Here is an 18806-nt window from a genome sequence, read left to right as displayed (position 1 = left end):
AGCCTGTGGTTGGGCATCAAGATGGTGCAGCTTGACTAGCTAATGGTATGCATGCTACCCAAATAGAATTAGATCTTTGATACCTCTGCAAAACACTGCAGATGCTTCTAGAACTGCTGTATAACTATTGCCATGTTTTGCCAGTATCCTTTACTCCCTCATTTGTAAAACGGGTCTCAAACTCAGTTAGCTCTGAGTGATGCTGTAAGTATGCAGAGAATTTCATGAGGGTCATCAGTTTTATTTTCTCATGCTCATGAATGTGTAATGCACTAATTTATGGACAGAAGAAATGTTTGGTGGCAGTAAACTCTTTCATGTGCTACATTGTTTCTCACAGTCCCTACTCCCTTCGGTTCATAAAATCATGTAACAGCTTGAGTTGGAAGGAATCTTAAAGAGCATCTAGTTCCAACCTCCCTGCCATGAGCAGGGACACCTCCCACTAGACCAGGCTGCTCAAAAGCCTCATCCAGCCTGGTCTTCAACACTTCCAGGGATGAGGCAGCCACAACTTCTCTGGGCAACTTGTTCCAGTGTCTCACCATCCTCATCATAAAGAACTTCTTCCTAATGTCCAATCTAAAGCTACCCTGCTCCAGTTTAAAACCATGGTTCCTGGGTCCTATCACCACAGGCCCTTATAAGAAGTCCCTCTCTAGCTTTCCTGTAGGCCCCCTTCAGGTGCAGGAAGGCTGCTTTAAGGTCTCCTGGCAGTCCTCTTTTCTCCATGCTGAGGAAACCCAACTCTCTCATCCTGTTCTTGTAGTAGAGGTGCTCCAGCCCTCTGAGCATCTTTGTGGCTCTCCTCTGGACCCACTCCAACAGATCAATGTCTTTCCTGTGTTTAGGACTCCAGAGCAGGATGCAGTACTCTAAGTGGGGTTTCACAAGAGCAGCGTAAAGGAGCAGAGTAAAAGGGGAAAGCCACCTTCCTTGACCAGCTGGCCATGCATCTTTTGATGCAGCCTAGGACACAGTTGGCTTTTTGGGCTGCTAGCACACATTGCTCATGTCAAGCACCTCATCAAACAGTAATGCCAAGTCTTTCACTGCAGTTGACTATTTACAGGTCTTTCTGAACCTTCAATGTTAAATAAAGCTGTGCAGAGATCCCAAGTCAGTCCTGATAAGCAGACACATTTATTCAGGTTTTCTTCAGGACTATGAGACCCCAGAGAATAGTTTCCTGAAATATGTCAAGAAGATGAGCACTCAAGATAAACAATATAGTGAAGGCAAAAATAAAGCCAACTAAACCAAGACATCCCCCCCAACATTGCTTGCTTAACCAAAATCAGATGGATTTGTCGTTGAGGATCCCAGAACTGGAGATGCTCTTTTTTTTCATTCAAGGTGACATATTTTTTCCTGTCCTTGATTTTGTGTTTATCATAGTGTCTGAAGCAATTATTCAAATCAGTTATTCTACTTCATCCATGCAAATCAGAGCTATAGCTGCAGTTAATATGAAGCCATAGGTGCTACCCCCAGTTTTTCTTAAATCCTCACTGTATTACTTAACTTCTACATTCTGTTGCTTACTCTGAATTCATTGCTCGGTCTATGTAAATGCAATTCATTAACTCTATTTTACTCCCTCACAAGGATCTTCCTTATGCCTTTAATTACAACAACTTCCAAGAACGTTTGCCATCACAGTCTATGATGTCATTAAGAGATGAAATAGTACTTTACAAGTAAAGGGACACATTCAGAAGGCTGGAGCACCTCTCCTACAAAAACAGGCTGAAAGAATTGTGGCTGTTGGTCCTGAAGAAGAAAAGACTTCTCAGAGAACTTACATGTTTTCAGTATCCAAAGGGGATCTAGGGGAATCATAGAATCAACCAGAGACCTCCAAGATCATCCAGTCCAACCTATCCCCCAGCCCTATCCAGTCAACTAGAAGGCTGGAGAGGGACTGCTTGGAAGGGCTTGTGGTTATGGGACAAAGGACGATGGTCTCAAACTGGAGCAGAGTAGATTTAGGTTGGATTTAATGAGGAAGTTATTTACAATGAGAGTGGTGAAATACTGAAATGGGTCCCCTAAGGATGTGGTTGAGGCCCCATCCCTGGAGACATTCAAGATCAGACTGACAGCCTGATCTAGTTGGAGGCATCTCTGTTGACTGCAAGGGGATTGGACAAGATAACTTTTAAGGCTCACTTCCAAGCTGATGCAATCTGTGAATTTCTTTGTCATGACATTATAACTTACCCTGAATTACATCACTATTTGGTATGTTTTGGAGCCACCTGAAATTAGCTTGCTTCTTTAAAATACCTGTTTCCTCCCAAGTTTAAAACCACCAGAGCAACCTTTTCCAGTACATTTCCAGGAAATGCTTTGGTTCTAGAAAAAAACCACATGCTTCACTTAAAATTTATATCTTATAAAAATAAAAATTGTAAGAAGAAATTGGTCTTACTGGAAGGAAAATTTGCAACCACCCTACATATTGTCAGAGAAGACTAAAGTTTTAGTGCCTGATACTCATCTCTAATATTTATGCGTGCGATGTAGAAGAAGCTGGAATAATATGACTGAGTAGAAACAGCAACTGTGTCTTGTTTGTAACGAGTCCACCTTCTGAGAAACAGCAGAGGAGCTCTCCTTTCTGCCAGCTTTTCCAATAAGGCATTCAGTAAGACTGTAAAAGTCTTGGGAGGAAGGAGTTGAAGAATGTAAAGAAACACTGACCAAAAACTGCACTAGCCTGATGAGCTTTAGTCCATTTTTACAAAAGAGTGTAATTAGGTCTGCTGTAATTGTTTATTTTAACTTCAATTTTAATCATGCAAACCCTTGACGTGCTGTAAACAGCCCAGTTTGCTGAAGGGTGAAAGAAAAAACATCAAGGCATGATTTGGGTGAAATGGATGCACTAATATCCTGCCACATGCCTGCTTCCAGTGGTCCAGCTGAGTGGGGAAGGAATGCTGCAGTCCTTATATCTTTAAACATTCAATTGCTGGTACCTCCACCTCCACCCTCTCCCAGGCTGGGTAGAAGAAGCCAGCCTGGGGCCTGCTGTCCCACTGGCTGCCCCAGGCCCTGTGGATTAGCCCTTTGCTAAGGGGGGGGGGTCAGGAAAAGAGTCCTACCACAATCAGTGGCACCCACCTTCAGGCTGGGCTGCTCAGGTTGAACCCTGCTTTGGAAGCTCATCTGTTGTGACATAATGGCTAGGAAGTACTAATGAGTGGGGGGAAAAGGAGCTGAAAGGGTGATGGAAATGAAACTCTGAAAGCAGGGGGAAGATTGGCACTTGCATGGTTGCATAAAGGAAATACTGTTATTCCTAAGGAAAGGGTGCTATGTCTACACCTATAATGTAAGGCATTTATCTCTTTCACACCAAAGTCACACACGGGTGTTCATCTAGGCTAAACACAGACATTACACTGGGAAGTCCAGCGACAGTCAGCTTGTAGGAGCAACTGTAGCTTTTGAAGCTTAGTTTGGAGTCTCCAGTAGAGAAAGCAGGCTTGACATTCAAACCCCATCTTGTATAATGTTTCTGATTCCCCATACAGTCAGCATAACCAATTTGTGGTGCTAATAGTAAAAGAGAACTACGTGTTTATGTATCCTTCTTGGTAAACCAGGGTGAGAAATGAACTGTTAGCAAGTATATTTATAAAATCAAAGATGCCAAAAGTCTAATGTTGTAGCAGAGTGTCTGAAGATCCAATGCTTCTTGCCGATGTAGATACAGTATTTCAATACTGAAAGGTGCTGCAGCTGACTCAAATGTCTGTTGGATCAATTTTTCATCAGTATGGGCTGTCCCAGCAATGCCCTGTAAGCAGGGAAGTCTTGCTGCTGAGGCTGTCCCATAGGTGGCGTGAGCCATCCACCCACCCAAGCTCAGTCCCAGGCCTAACATTGCTTCATCTTTACAATAAAAAGCAAAATAACCAAACCACATTTGTTACATAGGTGCTATAGCCCCTGCTGGCTGGGGCACAACTGCCTTACACTGCCTTTGAGCCAGAACTACCATGTCACGGTAAATGATAAAGATATTTCATAGAATCATAGAATCAACCAGGCTGGAAGAGACCTCCAAGATCATCCAGTCCAACCTAGCACCCAGCCCTATCCAATCAACTAGACCATGGCACTAAGTGCCTCAGCCAGGCTTTTCTTGAAGACCCCCAGGGACGGTGCCTCCACCACCTCCCTGGGCAGCCCATTCCAATGCCAATCACTCTCTCTGGCAAGAACTTCCTCCTAACATCCAGCCTATACCTACCCTGGCACAACTTGAGACTGTGTCCCCTTGTTCTGTTGCTGGTTGCCTGGGAGAAGAGGCCACCCCCCACCTGGCTACAATGTCCCTTCAGGTAGTTGTAGACAGTAATAAGATCACCCCTGAGCCTCCTCTTCTCCAGGCTAAACAGGCCCAGCTCCCTCAGCCTCTCTTCATAGGATTTGTGTTCCAGGCCCTTCACCAGCTTTGTTGCCCTTCTCTGGACACCTTCCATTCTGATAAAGGTAAAACTGCATCTTCAGACACAGTATTCACCTGTGTCTTTGAAAGAGGAAGGTCCTCTCTTCTCCCAATTGCTTTGATCATCTACAAACAGATCATTAGAAACAGCACGTTCCTGCTATTGTCCAGGAAAGATGCATTAACAAATCCCTTTCTATTTTATATAATGTTTTGGGCTGACAGGGACCTTTAAAAGTCCTCCAGTTGAACCTCCCAGCAGTCAACAGGGACATCTTCAACTAGATCATGCTCAGAGTCTCATGTAATCTGACCAGGAACGTTTCCATGGACAGCGCATCGATTACCTGTCTGGCCAACCTGGGCCAGTGTTTCACCGCAGGGTCACAGGATGTTAGCAGTTGGATGGGACCTCTGGACATCTTCAGGTCCAACCCTCTGCCATAGCAGGACCGTATTTTAGGATCTGGATGCACAGGAATGCATCCAGATGAGTCTTGAAAGTCTCCAGAGAAAGAGACTCCACAACCTCCCTGGGGAGCCTGTTCCAGCGCTCTGTGACCCTTACAGTAGAGAAGTTCTTCCTCATGTTGAGGATTCATAGTAAAAAAATGTCTTCCTTATATCTAGCCTGAATCTCCCTTCTTTTAGTTTAAAATCATCACCCTTTGTCTTCCTGTCTTGTAGCCTGTGCTTAGTTTTTCAAACACTATCCCTTGTCTGTCAAAAAGGACTTTGTGTTCTTGCTCTCCTAGAGATCTATCATATTGGAACATGCTTTGCTCTGAGCACATCAAAACCTGCAGAATTTTGTGCTGGTGGGTAGAAGATAGTCAGCACCAGCCCTTTGCTCTTATCTTTCTATATTTAAGGAAGAAAGGGAAAGAATTTGAGTGTTTCTGCAGTTCCTGTGGAGTTATACCTCCCAATTAGGGATCACATTTATTCCTGGATAGGCTTAACCACAAGTGTTAGTGTTTCACACCTGACCACAGTAGAGGAGGTACCATGTACATTCAGGCACCTGTTCTGTTCTGTTCAGCACTACTAAGCCTCAGAACCAAACTGTCCATATCTAGGCAAAAAGTGAGGGCAGAGAGGAAATTGAGAAGAGAGGGAAATGAGGATTGTCTGGAGAGACTTTCTGTCTTCAGCTCTTCACAACTGCTGAATGTTTGGTTTCAAGCACAGTAAAGAAAACCTACTGAAGGGACTCAATAACAAAATATGTTTTGCATCTCGGGGCACAAAACCACCAGTATTGGGAAGGCTATGAAGGAATATTTTGCACAGCAGCTGGAACAAGTATTCTGCCTGAGGTGGAAGGACAAGGTGTGAGAAGTACCCAAACACCTAAGACTGGAAATAGACCCCTCATGACACTGTCAGGTATGGCAGTGGGAGTTACAGTGGATATCCCACTGGGCAGCCCTCAGCACCTATAGGCATAACATGGTCTTGAGTGTTTGGCATTCGTGACGTGCATGACAAACCCCTATCGTGTAATCATGCCGAGATATGCCAGGGGTTGCAAACCTAGGAACGAGAAGAAAATCTTCATTTGGAAGATTAAAAGAATATGCTTTGCAAAAAATATAGACAATACCTGTCTCACCTACTGTCTTATTTTTACTATGTAATCCCATTCACGCTCCTAAAATATCTCTGAATATTCTAAGCCCAGGAGAGACACACTCAAAGATAAGATTAATAAGGAAGTTTTTGTCTTAATTTGTTGCTTCAGCAGTACAGGCCTGAATATAATGTTTTGTCTTAGATGACCTGGACAGTCTTTTCCAACCACAGTGATTCTGTGATTGGAAATAGTGACTTCAGAAAAAGCAGCAGCTGCACTCATGTCTTAGGTATACAGATAATAAAACCTTTTTTTCCCCCATTTCTTTCTTTTTGAGGTTGCATAGCTCCAGCTAAAGTCCTTCCTTGGTTTAAATTCAGTTGAGTTCAGGAAACAAGAATATCATTGTCAGTGTTTCACAGGTCAGAGCTGAACCTTTCCTAAAGACCTTACAGTAATATCCAGAGGAGGGAATGAACTCACCACAGACTGTAGGAGATTTCTCAAAAAGGCATTTGATATTTTGATGTGACTGTAGATTGGTTGGGAAAAGAGGAATGTAACTCATTGAGAGTTGATATTTTAAGACTCTTCTTCATTGTGCTACATTCAAGAAAACTGCAGACTGCTTGGCCTAACTGAAGCTGGGTAAGCCTCTGAGATTATCAAACGTCACATGAAAAAATACCAGGTGAGCTGGGGCTGAGTAAGCGCTAAAGCTGTGCTAGGATGGCGTCTCCGCAGAGAACGGTAGCTTCCCCTGTTCCTTCAGGCTAAGCAGGGATGCCAAATATACAGAATTGGAAGCTGTCTATCACTTTTTTTTTTTTTATTTGCTTGATACTGTGCAGACAGCAGAGACAAAATAGCAAAAATGCTTGAAATCCTTATGACCTTTCACTGCAAACTGTGAACTTTGTCTGCTAAACTCAAGTTCCTGTTCACACTGCCCGGAAAGGCTCCATGCTGTTGCCTTTTCTTTGCCTTTCCAGCTTGTCATCTATGAGGGACAGCTTTACAAACACTGCACAGGAGGAGGGACCTGAGCACATTCCAGACCTTTTGCAGGTTCAAAATATGAAGTCTCCATGTTGTGTATTGCTTAGAAACAGATGTAATGTGAGTGCAGTAGCATGAAAAATGATGTTTCTACTCAAAAGCAATTGTCCTACAGAAAGCCTTAGCTCTGCCATCAGCTGGGATGGCTCACATGTTGTGCACCAATGCCATGCTGCAGCATAGGTGACCCCATTTATACCATCCCTCATTTACACCACAAATGTAAGATGACTACAGAGTAAAGAGTGTAAAAATGCATTCAGGAAACTAATGAATCAGCTCCTCAACTGAAATATTCCTGATTTCAGCATGGTACTCCCAACATTCACCTGTTGCCTGCAAATCATGAGTTAGGCTGCTGCAGTGACCAGATACAGAGGACATTTCAGATGTATACAATAGAAACTGTGAGATAGAGTAGAAAAGTGAAGATGACTGAGCACTGACATGAGTTGCCCAGGGAAGTTGTGGAGTTTCCATCCTTGGAGATTATTCAAAAGCCATTCAGACATGGTCCTGAGGAACCAATCTAGATGTCCCTGCTTGAACAGAGGGATTGGACAAAATAAACTTCAGAGGTGCCTTTCAACCTCAACCATTCTGCAATTCTGTGACATTGTTCCTATGAAAGACTGCTATCAACTGTATTAATTGACAATATCTGCATAACATTTGCAATTGAGAAAGGATATCCTTAATCTGTTACTTAAACCCAACAATGACACTGAACTCTTTTGAAGTTAAATAGAAGCTTGAATTCTATAAAACAAATATTTTAGCTGAACTATCATTATTAGCTGGGTAATTCTTCTGACTGTGTTTCAAGTTTAATTTCACTCTGAACTTCACAAGAAAAATATTAATAGAATTCTGTGCCTGAAGTCTGTAGGGTCTAAAAAGCTGTCTTAAAAGGCGACATTTCCAAAGAGACTCCTGTACAGAAAATACATCAGTGTTTCTTGAAGTGAGGTCAGCAGGAATCATGACATTGATAAATAATGCCAATGAGGCTTTGGAAAGAAGATGGTTCACTTAGTGCCATTTTTCCCTTGAACATGGCAGCTATGGAAAATGTGTGTAAAACATTTGTGAAGTGCTGGCTGCAGGGATATGCTCTGGTACATTAGTTTCCCAAATCATAAAGGCACACTGTCCTAGTCTTCTGTGAGCTTTCTGTTCCCATGTAGTGGTTTGGGTGTTCCCTGCCCCCCCACATTGTAGAAATCATCCAGACTAGACTCAGCCAGCTCTGGAAATATGAATGAAGCTTATATTTACAGCTGGCACAATATACAAGCAGATATTTACAGTAGATACAGTTATATACAGAAATATACAAGGTAGAAAGGTAATACAGAAACACAACTCCCCTCCCAGAAACCTGAGTCCCCAGGAGGGGCTCTCAACCACCCCTTCACCTTCCCCCTACCCCTCTCAACCTTACTCCAGTCCCAAGGAAGGACAGAGGTTCAGCCAGGGGGATTAGGAAGCAAAGTAGATTAGTCCAGAATGGAGGGTGAGGTTAGAGAGTAAGATGCAGCTCAGCCAGCAGCCCCAGTGAGAGTGGTTATCTGTGTTTTTATTTCTTGTTCCTATACATCTCAGCAAGTCTGTGAGCAAAGTAGACATCACCAGTGTTTTCCTTTCACAGCCCGTAATCTAGTTCTTCTCACCAAAACATTCTAGCCTGCTTCAAACTAGCACATCCCAGTAGAAAGGTCTGCTGCCTACTGGCTTGAGGGCTCTTTTCAGACACCTTGAGTTAGCTACTTCTCTTCACCTTGCAAAGGAGCAGCCACTGAGCATCACGAGTTAGAGTACTACCAAAGAACTTATTGCCAAAGACCAAAAGCGAGCACATGTGTGCACATGAGGCTGTCTGGGCAGCAGGGGACTAGAGAAGCAGAGGTTTTAATGAGCAGCAGGTTGTTCAGGTCTCTGCTTTGCACAATCTGGGATCATAAACTTGTCATCATGGTTGCAAACAGCAAGCAGGAGGTATCCGTGGAATATGCCCAACTCTAATGATTTGTGGAGGCAAGCTCATCTTGTTCTTTTTCTGTGTTCTTCTGTACTAGAGCTTTATGTGTCAATTGTCAAGACAAAAGCCCTAAACAAGCCCCTCTTTGAAACACAGACAAACGACCATTGGGTTTATTTACAGTAATGCTTGGATTAGTTAAAGAAACCACATTCACCGACAGGAAAGAAAAGTAAATTTCGAAGCTATTGAATAACACTGCTATGTTTGGAAAGGATTTTTCTTTTGTAATTCCCCTTTAGTTTCCTCTCATCCAGAACTGCTGGTTTTCATGAGTAACTAAAGGAGTCTAGCAATTGACTCTTGTAAAATCGATGGTCCTGGAAATGTAAGGTAACATTTCCATAAACACTGAGTAATTTGAGGTTAAAGTTCTACTAAAAATCTTTCAGGACTTCCAGCTCCCCTCAAGTCAGACAGGGAGAAAGCAGAGCAGTAAACCAATCATTATCAGGGATCAAATGGGGGAACATAAAGTACAAGAAAATGAGGAGGAAACTGAGGACAGAGAAGATGATGAGGTTAAAGAAGTTTATACATGGAGAGGCATAAAAGGCAGTTCAACAGGAAAAAGAATAGACAGGAGGAATATCAGACTATATAAACCAAAGCATTACTTTCAGTTGCTTAGGTTTGCTTTTCATTTTGAGGTATGACCTCAGTAAACCCACAGAAAATTGTGAAACTTCATCACCTGATTCAACGCCTCTAAAATTCAACACAAACCAGAGCTTTTGTTGTTGTTTCTTCACTGCTTCCTAATCAGATTAGAAAGTGTCTGAAATTAAAGTGTGCATTCTGGTATCCTTTCTGAACAGTTTTGCTTTCTTCATATCAATTGTGTCTTTTTTTTTTTCCCCCTTCAGTTTAAAACTATTATTAAAATACCACATTTGGGTGGGTAGTGACTACCATGACACTGTGTAGAAAAGCAAAGCAATCTGAAGCAAACTAGGCATTCTGAGTACATTTTTCAAATATCTTATTGCTTAAATAAAATAAACTTAAATCCCTTCGTCTGGCAATTACTTTCAGATGTTTGATTGTTTATTTTTCAAGGACTGTCACATCAATCATTTAGAACTGACAAGTACTATTCCAATTTCTTCACAAGTTTGCTCTAACATCTGCTTCCTGCTTTATGTTAGGAACTACACACTCATCTGCATTGTCTCTCATATTTATCTTAATTTTGCTGTCTTTTATTTTATTAGAGGAAAAACTTAGAAGAGCTGCTTGTGGTAAGATTTAGTTACAGGAAACCCAAAAGCTAAGCCTCAGTTTCAGCTGAGACAATTAGACTGTTGATTTTGGTAGCAGCTCAGAACTTCTACTGGACTCAAATACCTTTCAATTCTATCTGCCAGATTGATGCTTGTCTGAAATCTTTCTCTGCTCTTGTCGCAGACAAAGGACTTTGTTTCCTTTTAATTTGAGGGATATTTCTATCAATTTCTGAATGTTTTCTGAAATTCTTTTCTATTCTCTGAAATAGATAAAAAAAAAAAAACAAGCCAGAACTTTTATCTCTTTTTAAAGGCTTTTTTCCCCCTCTCCCTCCCTCAATCTCTATGAATTGTTGAGGACAGGTTTTTTCTCAAACCAATTTTGGCATGCTTGAAAAGTAGTAGGTGCTGATTTTTAACTCTTAGCTTAACTGTTGCCTTTTTCTGCCTAGTAAGTATATTTAATAGCTCAGATTGCTGTTTCACCTGCTGTAGGTAAAGGATTCTAAAATACTGAACAGGTTTGACAAAATGCTCTATGTTACTACACAATACCAGAGGATCAAAAGGTTTGAAGAAATTGCTAACCCAAAAAGATGTGTTCTTATGCAGTCTTTTCAACAACCACTGTAGAAACTTTGCAGCCAGGTTATCAAAGTTCACTACCAATATTGAATGGATGCTTTATTGCTAGGTGTATTGGGCTTTATAACCTTCTTACAGATGCTCTGGGAAAATGTAAATATTAGCTAGGAAGTGTTTTATTCCCTATTAATATTTTGTGGGATGGAGTCTTGGGCTCTATAATTTCTTTTTTTATTTCTATTTTCTTTTTTTGGTAATTATTCTTCCTTTTTTCTGTTTGTTCCTTCATTCTTTTTCTTGTCAGGCTTATGTAGCACCTGACATTGGGTGAGGCACAGCAGCTGATGCTGGGTGAATGGTTACCAGGGACAACTCCAGTGGCAGATGCTGCCAGAGATCCTAATGTCCTGGCACAGCACCAGCCTGCCCCAGTGCCTGGAGAAAGAAGCTCAGTGGGCTTTCAGAGATGAGTGTCTGCCAGGGCTTGATGCTCCAGAGTGGTGTGTTTGTAGAGTCATGTTTATATGACACTAGTGGTTTCATTGCAGACAAATTGTGTAGGACTCCTCCACACGAGAGAAACATGAGCCAAAGTGGAGTTCATTCTCCTTAAAAGATGTTCAGAAAGACTGAGGAATTCAAGTGATTCATTCTTAACATGTGGATTCTTTTAATTAGCTATCTAGAAACCAAAACAGAGTGAAGGACACTACTGCAATGCAGCTTCTTAAGCAATAATGCATTTTTCCTTCCAAAAGTCACACTTGATAACAGACAACAGTCATAGGCATAAGATGACTGTGGATACTATGAGCTAATGTCTAGTTGTCAGAAACTTTTCCATTAAGGCTCAGAATGATGTTTAACATATTCTTCCCATTATTGAGCTAAACTAAACATTGCATTAAACATGGATTTCCCAATGCATGTTGCTGCTGTTTATCTGTACGTGTGCATGCCTATCGAAGGAGACACGTGTACATCTGCATTTTGTACATCAAAAGCACATCAGTAGCTCTTCCCAGCATATAATGGTTTGGGGCATCTCTTTTTCTTTCTTTTTTTTTTTTTTTTTTTTTACTCTTTCCTGACCATAAAAAATAATAGATTGAAAACATTCTCTAAACAAACAAGAAATGCCAGAATTACATGTTCTCTCCTATTAAACAATGGAGAATGACTGAGAGGGTAGATTTCTTAGATTACCTAGGGAAAAAAAATGCTGCTGAGGATCATTACCAAAATTTACATAACACATATTTTTCTACTCAAAATCCAAAAGCTTTAGTGCATAGGGAACACTTGAATGACATCACAAATCCTGTGTGGGTGACATAGGTGGTAGCTTTAAGGTATCTTCGTTTTTAAGAGGTTTTGCTCTGGTTTTGGCATTCTGTATAGCTCATTTAGAATTTCAAAGCTGGATATACTTACATTTAGATTTCAGGAAAGGGCAGAAGGTTGCCAAGTTATTTGCTCTTCACTTTAAGGGACCTGGATTTCCTGACTGTGTTTGGCCTGTTGTTACTTTGTTGATTTTAAGCTGGTCCCTAGGGTGAAAAAAAGAAATGTATGAGCACACTATCCTTTTTTTTTTGACTGAGATATTAAGGAACACTGGCCAAGATCTTCAAACATAGAGGCTTAACAGTGTTTTAACTTCATGTTCAAAGTTCTTATTGAAGGTCTACTGTTCAGAAGTATGAAAATCTGGCAACTCATTCACTTTGAGCAGCCTTTTTAGTTACTCAATACTTGTGAAAACTGATGTAGCAGTTTGAATATGAACTAAAAATCCTAGTGTTTGGTATTTTTGTTGGCAATCCTGTAATAATTATGCTGTAAATCAAAACATGGGTTTGGATTTCAAGCAAAATGCCTCAGGCTTTGTTCCCACCCTTCTACAGAGACACTGCATAGCTTTTTTCAGATTACTAGGTATAAAATGATCAGTTTGAAGAACAGCTGAAAATTTTTTACTTAATCTCATCTTTCTCTACATGTATTGCACCCATGAAAATGCGCACACAAACTCTTTCATGCAATGTGCAGTTTAAAATCATTGGTTCTCAAGCAGCTTGGTTTGATATGATGTGCTTGGAAATGCCATACAAAGCCCCAGGAGTGACTGCACACAGCATGTGAGGATGCTAACAAGGTGAGCCACAGGCAATGCTGAAGTCCTACTAAATATTAAATATGCTCATCTGCTTAATAGGCTAGTCACTCTTATGTACCTCACCTGGCCTGAATCCCACTGACATAACTGGGAAGTGACTCTGCAATTTGGTGGGTTCAGCTGCCATCAAAGTGTTTAGGGTCCAGTGTGACAAAGCCCTGCATGGTGAATTCTGGAAACTTGTGTTCCAGCTGGAGTGTGAGTACATACTTGAGTGCTTTGCTGGATCAGAGCTACAGAGGTCCCATCACCTCTCTGAACAGCCCCTGCACTCAGCTTCTCAACATGTTCCATTTTCTGCCCAGTGCCCATCCTGTGTAAATGGATGGGTTATTAGAAAAGCATCTCTTTGATATGTAGGGTGAAGTTCTTCACATGCTGATTTGCTTTGGTGTTGAAAATTGAGATATCTGGCATAGCGTTTTCATTTTTCTGTATTTTTACTCTCCTGAGCCACTGCTTTCCTAGTAGTCAGTAACTCTGACTGAGGCCAAGGGAACTGGGGATGTTTAGTCTGGAGAAGAGGAGGCTGAGAGGAGATCTTATTGCTCTCTACACACCTGAAAGGAGGTTGGAGTGAGGTGGGGGTTGGTCTCTTCTCCCTAGTATCAGGTGATCAGGGGAGGGAATGGCCTGAAATTGTATCAGGTGAGGTTTAGATTAGATATTAAAAAATTCTTTACTGCAAGAGTGATCAGGCATTGAAACAGTCTGCTCAAGGAGATGGTGGCACCACTGTCCCTGGAAGTGTTCAATGAACATGTGGACATGGCACTCTGGGACATGGTTTAATGGCCATAGTGATTGATGGTTGGACTTGATGAACTTGGAAGTATTTTTCCAATTGAAACAATTCCATGATTCTATCATTCCATGCAGCCAAACACACCTGAAGATACCTCTCCATTCACCTTAAACATTTTATCTGCCAGAGCAAAATGAAAACTCAAGAGGAGTGGCTCCTAACCTCTACACAGCTGGCACACTGCCACCCACCTGAACATGAGCCAGCAGTGTGCCCAGGTGGCCAAGAGAGCCAGTGGCATCCTGGCCTGCATCAGGAATGGTGTGGTCAGCAGGAGCAGGGAGGTCATTCTGCCCCTGTACTCTGCACTGATTAGACCACACCTTGAGTACTGTGTTCAATTCTGGGCCCCCCAGTTTAGGAGGGACATTGAGATGCTGTCCTGGAGTCCTGTACCCCTAAATTCCTCTCCTGCCCGGACTTCGGGGGGGAAGGGGAAAAGCCGCCTGGTTTCCCCCCCCCCCCCGCCTGCCCTGCAGCCGTGAAGGGGGCGGGGACTGCCCCGTGAGTTCCCGCGCTGGAGCCAGGCTGGGATTGGCCGTGCGCTTTCGCGCCCAAAGTGTGGTAACTCTGCCCTTTGTCTAGCGAAGGGTATAAATATTGGGGGTCTTCCCGCCTTTGGGGTTCCCGCTTTGGATTTTGCGTGTGCCTGGACGAGTTCGCTCACTCTCCTGTGCCTGCACTGCAGAGAGACCAAAGGACTTGCCTTGGTGTTAGGCACACCTTTGTCTGCCTAACGACCCTTAACGACTCTTAACGACTCCTGTAGCCGCTGGAGGAGGAAGACCGACTGCACGAGCCAGCCTGAGTGAGTTATTTGGCTTAGCTTAATTTAGTAAGAAAACCGCTATTAATTAATAGCTGAGTCCTTTTCCAAAAAACTGACTTCCAAATATATATAGTCAGATTATTAATGGTATCCTCGTAGAATTCTCATGCAACTGAACCTGTTTATCAAACGAAATTAATCTTTGTATATATAGTTGTGGGGGCGGGGTTTGTAAAAATAAAAAATATCTATTTTTGATAAATTTTCTTCTCGGCCACGTATTTCTGCCCTCCGCAACAGATGCTTGAGCGTGTCCAGAGAAGGGCAACGAGGCTGGTGAGAGGCCTCGAGCACAGCCCTACGAGGAGAGGCTGAGGGAGCTGGGATTGTTTAGCCTGGAGAGGAGGAGGCTCAGGGGTGACCTTATTGCTGTCTACAACTACCTGAGGGGTGGTTGTGGCCAGGGGGAGGTTGCTCTCTTCTCTCAGGTGGCCAGTGCCAGAACGAGAGGACACAGCCTCAGGCTGCGCCAGGGGAGATTTAGGCTGGAGGTGAGGAGAAAGTTCTTCACTGAGAGAGTCATTGGACACTGGAATGGGCTGCCCGGGGAGGTGGTGGAGTCGCCGTCCCTGGAGCTGTTCAAGGCAGGATTGGACGTGGCACTTGGTGCCATGGTCTAGCCTTGAGCTCTGTGGTAAGGGGTTGGACTTGATGATCTGTGAGGTCTCTTCCAACCCTGATGATACTGAGATGTGTCACGGGTAGTAAGACTGCTGCAAGACTACACTGAACTTAAAGGGAGGAAGCATTTGGAGAGGAAGTAGAGCAAACAGTACTGATTTCATATGAGAAACTTGTGGCTAGCTTGACTGTTTTACCTCAGATTTATCCAAGCCCATCTGAAATGTACTGACTTACTGCTCTCTACAATTAGCTGAGAGGAGGTTGTAGGGAGGTAGGCACTGGTCCACTGGTCTCTTCTCACAAGTAACTAATGATAGAATGAGAGGGAACAGCCTCAAGCTGTGTTGGGTGAGGTTTAGGCTAGATATTAGGAAAATTCCTTTCACAGAAAGGATTGTCAGCACTGGAACAGGCTGCCCATGGAGATGGTGGAACTACCATCCCTGAGTGTGTCTAAAAGCTGTGTGGATCTGGTGCTTGGGGACACAGTGTAGTGACAGATTTGGTGGAGTGGGTGAAATGGCTGGACTTGATGATATTGGAGGTCCTTTCTGTCCTGGATGATTCTACGATTCTACAACTGTCCTCTGTTTCATCTGAGTGCCACACCTGGGCTATTTTAAGGTCTCTCTTTCAAATTAAATTTTGGTCAAAAGAAAATTGAATCTTGTAGGCAAAGGAGCATTTTCTGCCAGAATCACAGGACCACAGGATACTAAGGTTTGGAGCGGACCCAAGGAGATCACCAAGTCCAAACCCCTGACAGAGCAGGACCACACAATCTAGCAGAGATCACAGAGGAATGCATCCAGACAGGCCTTGAAAGTCTCCAGAGAAGGAGACCCCACAACCTCTCTGGGGAGCCTGTTCCTGTGCTCTGTGACCTCTACAGTAAAGAGGTTCCCCCTTGTGTTGAAGTGGAACCTCTTGTGCTGCAACTTACACCCATTGCTCCTTGTCCTATCACAGGGAGCAAGTAAGAAGAGCCTGTACCCTGCTCCTGACACCCACCCCTCAGGTGTTTATAAATATTTATTAAATCCCCTCTCAGTCTTCTCCAGACTAAAAAGCCCCAGGTCCCTCAGCCTCTCCTCATAAGGCAGTGCTCCAGTCCCCTAATCAACCTTGTGGCCCTCCACTGGACCCTCTCCAGCAGATCCCTGTCCCTCTTCAACTGTGGAGCCCAAAACTGAACACGGTATTCAAGATGGGGTCTCACGAGGGCAGAGTAGAGGGGAAGGAGAACCTCCCTTGATCTGCTGGACACACTCTTCCTAATACACCCCAGGATCCTGCTGGCCTTCTTGGCCACAAGGGCTCACTTCTGTCCCATGGATAACTTGTTATCCACCAGCACTCTCAGGTCCCTCTCCACAGGGCTGCTCTCCAGCAGATCACCTCCAGCCTGTACTGGTGCAGTTTATTATTGCTCCCCAGGTGCAGGACTGCACTTGTCCTTGTTGAACCTCATTTGTTTCAACAAGGCTCTCCAGTCTGTCCAGGTCTCACTGGATGGCTGCACAGCCTTCAGCTGTATCAGCCAAACCTCCCAGTTTGGTGTCATCAGCAAACTTGCTGAATAGACTCTGTCTGTCCCCTCATCAGTGTCATTGATGAAGATGTTGAACAGGACTGGACCCAGCACTGATGCCTGGGGGACTCCACTGGTTACAGCTCTCCAGCTGGATCTGGCACCATTGATTACCATTCTGGACTGTCTTGTAACCAGTTCCTAATCCACCTCACTGTCAGCTCTTCCATCCCACACTTTCTGAACTTGTTCACTAGGATGTCCTGGGAGATGGTGTCAAAGGTTTTGCTAAGGTCAAGGCAGACTACATCCACTGATCTCCCTGAATCTACCCATTCAGTTATGGCATCACAGAATGCCATCAGGTTAGTTAAGCAAGACTTCCCCTTGGTAAATCCATGTTGACTACTCCTGATAACCTTCTTGTCTTCCAAGTGCCTTGAGATGCCCTCAAGCAGGAGCTGCTCCATCATTTTTCCAGGGATGGAGGTGAGGCTACTGGTCTGTAGTTTCCTGGAACCTCTTTCTTGCCCTTTGTGAAGACTGGAGTGCCATTGGCTCTCCTCCAGTCCTCAGGCACCTCTCCTGTCTGCCATGATTTGGCAAAAATGATGGAGAGAGGCAGAGCGATAACCTCAGCCAGTTCTCTCAGTGCCCTTGGGTGCATCTCATCAGGGCCCATGAACCTGTGAATGTTCAATTTGTGTAATGGATCCCTGCACTGAGCAGTGGGGAACATTCCCTTCTCCAGGCTTCCTCTCCTTCATCCAGGGTCTGGAATACATAAGAGAGTTCAGCCTTAGGTGTAAAGACTGAAACAAAGAAGGCATTCAGCAGCTGTGCCTTCTCTGCATCCTCAGTTCTCAGTGCTGCCTCCACATTCAGCAGTGGCCCCACACCTTCCCTGTGCTTCCTTTTCCTGCTGATATATTTGAAGAAACTTTTCTTGTTCCCTTTTACTTCCTTTACCAGCTTCAGTTCCAAGAGGGTTTTGGCCTTCCTTGTTGCCTTCCTACATGCCCTGACAACTTCTCTATATTTCTCCCAAGTGACCAATCCCTTCTTCCATGAATTGTAAGCTTCTTTTTTCCCTGAGATTTCCTTCAGGAGCTCCTTGCTCAGCCATGCAGGTCTTGTAGCGTGTTTACTCAATTTTTTACTCAGGGGAAGACACCTAGCTTGGGCTTGGAAGAAGTGGTCTTTAAAAATTAACCAACTTTCTTGGGCTCCTTTGCCCTCCAGAACCTTAGCCCATGGAATTTCTGCAAGCATGTCTCTGCAGAGCACAAAGTTAGCTCAGCAGAGGTCCACGGTTGTAATTCTACTTGTTGGTCTGATTCTACCCTGTATAATACTAAATTCCACCATGTCATGATCACTGTCCCCAAGGCTGTTCCCAACCTTAATGTCCTCAACCAGTCCCTCTTTATTAGTTGATAGAGAGTCCAGCAGTGTACCTCTCCTTGTTGGATCCTCCACTACCTGCATCCAGAAGGTATCACTGATACACTGCAAGAGCCTTTTGGACTGGCTCTGCCTGGCTGTGTGAGCTTCCTAGGAAATATCAGGATGATGGAAGTCACCCATGAGTACCAAGGAGTTAGCTCTAGAGGCTACCTCCAATTGTCTGTAGAAGGCCTCATCAACATCTTCCTCCTGGTTTGGTGGTCTATAGCAAACACAACAATTTCACCTCCTTTCCTACACCCCTTAATTCTCACCCACAGGCTTTTGACCTGTTCTGCCTGCCCCCTTGGATAGAAGTCAGCACATTTCAGTTGCTCTTGCACATGGAGAGCAACTCCCCCACCTTGTCTTGCTGGCCTATCCTTCCTGAACAGTATGTAGGCATCCATGATAACATTCTAATTGTGGGAACTGTCCCACCA

At 43.6% G+C, this 18806-nt stretch overlaps 1 protein-coding gene across 1 annotated transcript in view; it reads right to left on the bottom strand.

Moving 5' to 3' along the window:
• The window catches only part of COL8A1 (collagen type VIII alpha 1 chain), a 108654-nt gene that overhangs the window by 31144 nt on the left and 58704 nt on the right, over positions 1-18806 (bottom strand). The window contains exon 2 of the mRNA XM_064143206.1: positions 12384-12499. The gene's annotated coding sequence lies outside the window, so the exon portion shown is untranslated. The remainder of the gene's footprint in view (positions 1-12383; positions 12500-18806) is intronic.

This window comes from Pogoniulus pusillus, chromosome 5 (genome assembly GCF_015220805.1).
Source record: "Pogoniulus pusillus isolate bPogPus1 chromosome 5, bPogPus1.pri, whole genome shotgun sequence".
Taxonomy (NCBI): Eukaryota; Metazoa; Chordata; class Aves; order Piciformes; family Lybiidae; genus Pogoniulus; species Pogoniulus pusillus.
The sequence above is the reverse complement of the archived record's forward strand: the minus strand, read 5'-3'. Positions and strand labels throughout refer to the sequence as shown.